Genomic DNA, 10,382 nt, shown 5'->3' with positions numbered 1-10,382 from the left:
TAATAAATATTTTATGAGAGACACTTCAATTCTATACAAATATCCTGTTTTTCTTCATACTTTCACTAATGTTAACATCTATTAATGGTTCTTGACTGAGATCAGTTACATGGTTAAGAGTGATTTCTACCTGCCTTTTTTTCTTCTGCCACTCCTAATTGGTGTTCCACAATGAGGAAGAGCTGTTCCTTCCCTCCCATTTTAAAATTTCAGTAATTTATTTCTATCAATATGAATTCATAGATACTTACTTTATTCCACGAGTTATAATGTAATGCTTCCATTTTTCTGTTGCTCAAACTGTCTCAGGTTTGTCTCTACCTGCTTTTAAGTTTTCTCTTTATCTTTGTTTGTTTTTTTACCAACTTGACTGTAAGGTAAAGAGGCGTTGTTCTCTTGGTATTTACCCTGCTTGGGGTTGGTGAGTGTCTTGAATATAGAAGTGACCTATTTTTCACCAAGTATAGGAAATTTCAAGTCATTATTCCTTCCAATATTTTTTCTGCCCATTCTCTCTCTCCTTACCTTCTGAAACTCCAATTACACATATTTTAGATATTATCTAAATACTTATAATAATTATATAAGTTATAAGTATTATATAAGTATATGTCATCTATATAGTGTATTACATAAGCTATTATAAGTACTTAGAGATTATCCCGCAGACTACTGAGGCACTATTTTTTTAAAGATTTTATTTATTTATTTGAGAGAGAGAGAGAGCACGAGTCAGGGGCGGGGCAGAGGGAGAGGGAGAAGCAGACTCCCTGCCGATCTCGGAGCCTGTCGCAGGGCTCAATCCCAGGAGCCCAAGATCATGACCTGAGCACAACTCAGACTCTTAACAGACTGAGCCACCCAGGTGCCCCATTTTTTAATCCTTTTTTTTGTTTTTGTTTTTCAGATTAGTCTATTGATCTCTCTTTAAGTCTCAAATGAATAATCTACAGTTCTTTATTTTGCAGCCCCTACTATGCTGCTAAGCCTATCCAGGGAATTTTTCAGATGTTGTATTTTTTTAAGTTCTAGAATTTCCCTTCACTTCTCTTTTATAGTTTCAGTTTCTCTGCTGAGATTCCCCATATCTTCAATTACTGTGTGAAAATTTTCCTTTAGGTCCTCAAGCATATTTACAACCATGGTTTTAAAATGCCTGTCTGCACTCAGGCACCACAGGCCCGTTTGTTTTTATCACTGAAAAATATTCCATTGTATGGACTTACCACCGTTTATCCATTCACCTATTACAGGACATCATAATTACCTCCATATTTTGGCACCTATGAATAAAGCTGTTATAAACAAAAAAATAAATAAATAAAATGCCTGTCTGCTCGTTTTGACCTATCTCAGGACTGTTTATCTTGATTGCTTTTTTTAAAACCCTGGGTCCCAATTTCCTCCTTCTTCACATGTATAGTAATATTAGACTGCATATTACACATTGTAGACTATTTATTTTAGAGTTTATGTTGTCTTCCCTCGGAGAGTGTTGAGTGTTGTTCTATTAGGCACTTAAATTACTGGCAGATGATCTCGATCTAGCCCATCTTGGTTTTATTCCTTTTCAGGACTAGTATGTAGAACATGGTCCTTTAAAAAAAAAAAAAAAGATTTTTATTTATTTATTTGAGAAGGAGGGGGAGAGGGGACGATAGAGGGAGAGGGAGAAACAGGCTCCCCACTGAGCAGGGAGCCCAACACGGGGCTCGATCCCAGGACCCGGGGATCATGAACTGAACCCAAGGCAGACGCTTAACTGACTGAGCCACCCAGGCACCCCTAGAACATGGTCCTTGCTCCTAAGGTGTGTGAACTTCCTGGATCATCTAAGTAGCCAACTTGTTCAGTGAAGTCTCTGCACTTCGACTGAGCTGAAACTCCAACATCTCTAAGCCATGTGCAACTTCTAGTGTTTTCTGTTTGGCTCCCAGCTGCTCTCTGCTAAGGCTTGTGGAGTCTCACCATGTGCCTGTGCAGCTTGTCCCTCATCCAAAGACCCTGGGGAGCCCCCATACAGACTTCTGGGGGCACCTCTCTGGTCAGTTCCTTCCACTCTAACAGCCTTCCCCACAAATTACAGGACCCTCAGCAGCCTTCAACTTGAAGTTGTGCTCTTGAGCTCCGTGAGATCACCAAACACTTCCTAGACTCCACTTCCTTGCAATGCAATCCAGAAAGTCCCCCCAAGCAGAAATCTGGGCAGATGTAAGCCTCACCTCATGTGTTTACCTTCCCTCAGTGATTTTAGTTCTGTTGCCTACATTCAGGGTCTAAAGCAGCTCCTCAAATATTTCGTCTACATTTATTGTTTACTGTGGGAGAGCAAATCCCGTACCACTCTGTCATCGTCAGAAGCAGAAGTTCTGGGATTATGAAGTGCTTTATCCTCATCTCTTGCACCACAACTGAACGATGAGCTCCTTGAAAGCAGGGACTGTAGCTAATTATCTCTACATTCCCCTGTAGGCCCTCAGTAAATAAAAGAATCTCTTCTACTTTTTTTTTTTTTACTTGCCTAGCAAGTAATTTTAACTATTAATTAATTTCTACTAATTTCATAACTAATTTTTATAAAATATCAATCAAACAAAGATGATGGACACTGAGTGTCCATTCTGTGATTTTCCCAAGTGCCATACCCCCCAGCTTATAGAGGGGAGGGGTATTCAATGCATGACATGTAGATCTTCCCCAAGACCCATTTAAGAGGCACAAATCATGTTATCTGGCCCCTTGCCTGACCATGGCCAGGCTGACACCAAAATAGGGATCCTTTCCCCATGCTCTCATCCGTTATCTGCCCCTCCTGGGGAAGCCCTACTCCTATTGAATTCCTTATTGTCACCACGGTACATTGGAGGAACCAGGTTTGTGACCATTTCCTGGACCTCTTGCCTTAAGAGACATGCTTCATTCCCCTTTGTACTACGGGTCAGAAGGCCTTTGGATTTAGGCCCTTGACCCACCTCTTACTAGTTACATGATCTTGAAGAAGTCCAAATCCTCTCTGTACTCATTTCCCGTATCTGTAAAAAATAACTATCCCGCCCTTTGTCTCACTGCCAATCCCACTCTACCCCCTCCCAACACACACACAGTTATGAGGTTCTACGAGACCATGGTATGAAAGCCCTTTGGAATCTGAAAAGCACAGAGGAATATATAATTATTATTATTACTATTTGTGGAGAGACTGTAGATCCCTCAATGCAAATACATTCTTCTAGTTCAGGAGACTAAGTGTGGAGTAGCATATTGGCTCAGGATCTTCTCCTCCTACACATTTGGCAGAGGATATTCTGTCTATTGAGAAAGAGATGACCCAGCTGCTGTTCCTTTGACTTGAAGGAAAATGGGCTTTTCAGAGTCCACAGTGTCTAAATATGGTATAGCTTGGAATTTCTGGGCTCTGGGGAGCTATCTGAGAAAGCACTCCTAGATTTTATCAAGGTAGTCAGGGAGAGAGGAGCTCAGCCTTGGCATTTTATATCCATTGACCAGCTGGGCCTGAGATAATCCATTTCTGTCTTGAAGTGCATCCTCACGTGAGCCAGAACTATCTCTACTGAGAAAAAAAAGAAGTGAGAGCCCCAGGAATTTCCATCCCAGCTCGGTGAACAAGGTGCCACCTTGGTCAAGCCTGGACTCTAGCTCCATGCCCACAGAGGGCATCACCTAACTGCTTACACCCCATCTCAAACCAGTCCAGGCCCTTTCCACATCCACCCCTGAAGCCAGGGTAATGCCTTGTTCTGATAACAGAGCTGCTGCTTGGCTTCTGGCCCCAAATTCCTGTTTTGGTATCTTTCTAAATCCTCAGGCACCCTCGTTGGGGCTCTGCTCCAGTGAGTGCAAGCTTGTGGCTGGGCTCCAGACACATGTCTCAGCCGTCGCCATGTTCTCCTGACTCACCTTCCTGAGAGACAGAGAAATGTAAGGCTTGAGCTCACGATAGTCGGGTGGCCAGGATTTGAAGCCTGGCTCCACCATTCATTAGGAACGGTGGGCAAGTTACTTAACTTCACTAAGCCTCCATTTCTCTATCTGTAAAATGGGGGTTGGATGGGAAAAGATTAATGTACTTAGCACAGTCACTGGCATGTAAGTAAGTATTCAATAAATGTGAGCTCGTTTTTCCACCTTAGGACCAACTCACTTCTGTTGGATTCCCAGTCAATCCCCAGATTCTGCCTACAAGTCAGGACACCCATGGCTTCTTTGTTGCTGCCTATCGCTAGACCCCTGAGCAATGTTGGCCAAATTGAGGTGGGAGGGCAGTATAGGCTATGAGTGGGGTCCTTGCTGGTCAAACTGACCATCTTCTGCAGCTCCTGGGTCAGGTTCCCTGCCCCTATTCTAATCCATGGCAGACCTTTGGCATATATATAATGTATGATATATAACATATATACCCTCCTCTTTTATATACCTCCTTCTTTACAAGTATTGATCATCTCCCTTAATCCTCATAATAACTCCTTTTACAGAGGCAGAAACTCAGGCTTGGAGGGGTAAAGAGGCAATTATTATTATTATTATTGTTATTTATCTGCCATTTATTTTGTGGTTACTATAGGCAAAATACTATGCTAAGAATTTTTCGTACTTTAGTCAGCACAAGATAGGCATGGAAAACCTGATTTTACCAGTGAAAAAATGGAGGCTCGGAGAGATGGAGGAATTAGCTCAAAAGCACCCAGGTAGTTAAGCGGCAAAGCTGGATTGAAAAACAGGTTGAGGGGCGCCTGGGTGGCTCAGTCGTTAAGCATCTGCCTTCGGCTCAGGTCATGATCCCAGGGTCCTGGGATCGAGCCCCGCATTGGGCTCCCTGCTTGGCGGGAAGCCTGCTTCTCCCTCTCCCACTCCCCCTGCTTGTGTTCCTGCTCTCGCTCTCTCTCTGTCAAATAAATAAATAAAATATTAAAAAAAAAAAAAAACAGGTTGAGCTTATTCTACAACCCATTGTCTCCCTTCCTGTAAGTGTGGGTATAGGATGGCAGACACCCCCAAATGTTTCCAGTGGGCATTGCTATATTAATGGGAGAAATTCCTATTGGAATAAAACATTCTCAAATTGCCCATGTCTGAAATAAAATTGGGAAGTCCACAAAGAAAAAGTTATCCGTAGGGGCCCTGCGGTCCAGATCAAGTTCAGGAAGTCTATGCAAGGGAATTATGGCCCAAGGAGGCACACAAAGCCTTCCCCCCACCCCAAGAAAAAGCCTTTTCCCTACCCTCCCAGCCCCTAGAGCTGTTTTATTTCCAGGCCCTGACCACTTCCTGTCTTGACTATTATAAGAAGTTCTTAGCCATGCCCAGCTGACTTCTGAGATATGGCAGCCACACCGGAAAAACCTGGGCACTAGACCAAGGTCTGGGCCAAACAGAGGGCCCCTGGGATTCTGTTTTTCCCTGAAAGGATGACAAAGAGTGGGATGACTGTGAGCTGGGAGTGTGATCAGCAGCATGGCTCACTTGCCCGTGGCTCTAGCTGTTTCCAGCTCAGTAAGACCTGCAGTCCTCAGCCGTGGCCTGGAAGCCAGGAGGCCTAAGGAAGGTGGAGAAGGGGAGAGCCCATGCCTCCTTCACTCACACGAGGACCCCTGGCAGGAGAGCTCCGTGACCTCTCTGACCCCCTTCCCCCCACCCACCTCCCCATGCCTCTTGCTCCATTTTCCTCCCCTCAGGGGCTCACACCTGTGACCACCCCAAGGGCTGCATTTCCCCATCCCTAGCTAGTTTCTCCCAACCGCCATTCACCTGTCCTCCTGATCCTGTTTCTTTCTTTGGTGCTTCCCTGGGAACTCTGCACCCTCCCCTGATCCTCTAAATGTTCGGAAGATTTTGTATGTGGTAAAACCTTCACCTGGGACCATCCTACTGAATGAATGCCCTGTGTTTCTGGAGCTTTCCTTTGCCCAGATCACAAAATGAGATGTGTTTCCTGTTGCCTCCGAGTTCTTCGGTGGGCAATCCACTGAATAAACTGAGATGATGGAGTGCTGACAACTTTGTAGCTAAGATGATGGAGTGCTGACAACTTTGTAGCTTACGTTTATTGAGGGCTTCTTATGTGACAGCCCCTGCACTAAATGCCACATACCTCTGAACTTGTAAAATCCTCAGAGATCCCCTTAATGAAATGGGTATTATTTTTAATCCCCATTTTTCAGATGAGGACACTGAGGTACAGAAAGAGACAGTCACTCGCCAAGGTCACTCACTGATAAGTCCTCAGCTCCAAAAGCTGCCATTCTAACTTCAGTGCCCAAACGTTCCATTAGCAAGCTATCCCCAGGACCCTTCAATGCCTACCCCCCAAAAAAAAGGTGATTGATAATGGACACTTGGGACACTCTGGCAGGGGACCATGGGTGCCCTTTGAGGCAAGAGGACAGAACTCTCAAAGTCCCTCAGAAACTAACTGTAGCATGGCAGAAAATGGGAGAGGAGCACATGATGAAATTGCCAAAGGTACATGAACTAAGCTACACAGGTCATGAGACATAAGTCCCAGCCCTATTTATCTGTGGCAATTTTTAATTGTATTTTTTTAATCAAGGTAGGAAAAAAAGCAAATAAAAAATGCTAGAGGGATTATGTATCAAGATGATTCCTAACAAGTCCAAATCTGCAGAAAAAAGGAAATTTAGTAACCTATCCACCAAAGCAGCAAATCATATCACATAAGTGACTCCCTTCCTCCCCCATCTCCCCTGGAATACTCTCCTCGTGTTCCATCTCTCCCCCAGCAACCCTCAGGACTCAACCAGATGCCCCAGATGCCACAAAGGAAGGACCAGAGGGACAGGGCCACCAGGGAGGTGTCCCCTCATTCCACTTTCCCAGCTGGAGCCTCGAGTGGCATGCCCCATTTCCCCTGAGGTCCGCTCCCTGGGATCGGTCTCTGGTCACTTCTGTACTCCAAATTACCTCGGTATTTTGGATTTTGTTGCATGTTGGTTGGGTGGTTGGTTGGTTGGTTGGTTGGTATTAACTGGCTGGCTGAAAAAATAAATAAAAATCTTTAAAAATAAAAACACGGCTGGCAGGTTTGTATATATGCCATGGGGTGAGGGACTCAGGGGTGGGGAGGAGGGCTTCAAGGAAGGCAGGGGTGCTATAGCTGGAAACTCAACCCAGGCTCAAGCAGCAAATGGATGTGGGTCCGATTCCTGAAGCTTCTGCAGGCTCACTTAAGTGCCCTTGTGAGACTTAGTCTCTGCCAGCCTCAGTTTCCTCGTTTGTAGAGTGGGGATAATCACACCTGCCCCAGGAAGAGTGCTGGAAAGAGTAAATGAGCATTGCATGAAAGCACAAAAGAGCATTAGCACAGGATAGGTGTGCAGCAAAGGCAGTTGCTATTATAATGAGCAGTGTTTCTCCATTCGTTTGCCAGGTATTTCTATTCTTTTGGGGTTTCCCAAAAGAATAATAGTTTTTGAGTGCACTTGTGATGAGCACTGGGTGATGAGCACTGGGTGATGTACAGAAGTGAAGTGTTACATCACTACATTGGACACCTGAAACTAATATAACAATGTATTTTAACTGCTGGAATTAACATTTTTAAAAAGAAGAGTACTTTCATTTTCCTTCTTTTGCTAGAGCAGTTCCCTCTGCCTAGAATACCCTTCTCCCCTGCAGAGCTAATAGTTACTGAGTCCTTAGTATGTGACAGATACTGTTTTAAGTCCTTTACGTGTATTCACTCATTAATTCATCTCCTAATAACCAAATGAGGTCAGTCCTACTATTATCTCCATTTTGTAGATTGGGAAATTGAGGCTCATAGAGGTTGAGAAATTTGCTGGAGGTCACACAGCTCCTGAGACCCTGAGACAATATTCTAACCAGCATTCTATTGCCTCCGTGTGAATCAAAATCACCCCCAGCCTCTACTCTTTCCACACCAGCTCGTCCTCATCCGAGGAGCCTTCTCTGATCTCCTAACTGGAAATCAGGCTGCGTCTCCCTTTCAAATTCACCCACTTCTTTGCTAGTATCTATCTTACAAGCCTCTGCCTTCTGCTTGATATTTTTGTGTTTGTGCACAACACATGTCTTAGCTTATCTGTGAGTCTTGATATTTCTTTTTTTTTTTTTTCAGATTTTATTTATTTATTTGACAGAGAGAGACAGAGCGAGAGAAGGAATACAAGCAGGGGGAGTGGGAGAGGGAGAAGCAGGCTTCCCGCGGAGCAGGGAGCCAGATGCGGGGCTCTGATCCCAGGACCCTGGGATCATGACCCGAGCTGAAGGCAGACACTCAACAACTGAGCCACCCAGGCGCCCGAGTCTTGATATTTCTTGAAGGCAAGGACCAGATTCCATTCCATTCCATTTCTTTTTTTTTTTAAGATTTTATTTATTTATTTGACAGAGAGAGAGAGAGAACACAAGCAGGGGGAGTGGGAAAGGGAAAAGCAGGCTTCCCGCTGAGCAGGGAGTCCGAGGCGGGGCTCCATCCCATGTCCCTGGGATCATGACCTGAGCTGAAGGCAGATGCTTAACCGACTGAGCCACCCAGGTGCCCCTACTCTATTTCATTTCATAAACCTCAAAGGCCTGGCAAAGTGCCTGCTGCCATTATAAGAAAGGAGATCCTGGCAAACCATCGCAAAGATGAAATTCTAAGTCAAATGGAAAGTTGCAGTACCAGCAATAAAATGCATTAAGTAAATGTTTGTGAAACTCTTCACATTCCAACTGGTAACCACGCTTTTAACACTGGATGTTTGACCCTGGCTTCTCCACAACATGTCAGGAACAGAGGAGCTGAGTGGAGAGCTGAGCATGGGTGGGGAAGGGATGGGAGAAGGGGTAGGGCCCAGGTGGTCATTGTTCTAATCTCCTTTGAAGCCTGAGGGCTGGGAGGCTGAGGGAGCCCTGAGACCTGCACAGCCAGTGGTGCTGTTTCTGGTCCTCAGGTGCTGGGACCAAAGTCTCCAGTGCCACAGAGAAAACTGAGACGTGGACAGCCCCAACCCCCTGTCCCTACACTGATTGTGGCCCTTGGTTGCCAGATACACCATGTAAGATTTATATAAATGCGGGGCGCCTGCATGGCTCAGTCGTTAAGTATCGGCCTTCGGCTCAGGTCATGATCCCAGCGTCCTGGGATCGAGACCCCCCCACTCCGCATTGGGCTCTGCGGGGCTCCCTGCTTGGTGGGAAGCCTGCTTCTCCCTCTCCCACTCCCCCTGCTTGTGTTCCCTCTTTCGCTGTCTCTGTCAAATAAAAATCTTAAAAAAAAAAAAAAAAATATTTATATAAATGTAAAATGACTAGGTTTTTGTAGAAAGTGCACACACTCTCTTGGGGATGACCAAATATTTATGAGTTGGGATTCACCTCCATTTGACAAGGGACTCTGTGATAAAAGAAGGGAGAAGTGACTGCAGAAATTCAATGAGCTCCAGCTGGGGGAGGGGGGCGGGCACGCCCATGCAGATCAGCTTAGTAGAAACATTTATTCAGCTAAAAGTGGGGCTGCAGAGGAAGTAAAAGATGGAATTGCCTCTCTAAACCTAAAATGACTCAGGGATGTCTGGGAGAGAGGCTGATATGAAGAGAGTCCTATGAGAAGGGGGCGAGCTATCTTAGAGGTCATGGTAGCCGGGAAGGAACTGTGGCCACACCAGATGTAATGTCAAAACATTCAGGAGAAAGATAATCAGAATCCCACAGAAGCTCTGAAATAGTGGTCCTTAACCTTTTTTGGGTCTCTGAGCCCTTCGACAATGTGATGTAAAGTACAAATCTTCTTCTTGGAAAAAGAGCAAATGAATGTGCCCATAGGGGTCTTTATGGTTAAGAATCTCTGTTCCCTGAGGGTTCTAGAGGGGAGGGGGATGGGGGGATGAGTTAGCCCGGTGATGGGTATTAAGGAGGGCACGTATTGAATGGAGCACTGGGTGTTATACGCAAACAATAAATCATGGAACACTACATCAAAAACTAATGATGTAATGTATGGCAATTAACATAACATAATAAAATAAAATTTAAAAAAAAAAGAAAAATTGGATAAAAAAAAAGAAAAAGAATCTCTGTTCCTCTTGCCAGAGGAAGGGATGGTGTTCAAAAGCAAATTGCAAACAACTAACTAAGGAAACAAGTGGGGAAGGGGCTCCAAAGAGGCTGATAGAGCTGAGGAAAGGGAATTCTGTAGGGTTCTTATCCAGAAAGGTGGTAAGCGGGGCAGCCGAGGGCTGATTATGAACATCAAATTGTGGCATGGGGTTGTGAGAACAAGGCCAAGAAGGTGGAAGTCTGAAAGGAAGTGAAATTTTTTAAATGTTAGAATTAATGAAAATAGGCTGTTTATGTTCCGAGCAAGAAGAACAGGAAGGGGGCGCCTGGGTGGCTCAGTC

Source organism: Phoca vitulina, unplaced genomic scaffold, assembly GCF_004348235.1.
Source record: "Phoca vitulina isolate PV1807 unplaced genomic scaffold, GSC_HSeal_1.0 scaffold41, whole genome shotgun sequence".
NCBI classification, from domain to species: Eukaryota; Metazoa; Chordata; class Mammalia; order Carnivora; family Phocidae; genus Phoca; species Phoca vitulina.
This window is presented reverse-complemented; position numbering follows the sequence as displayed.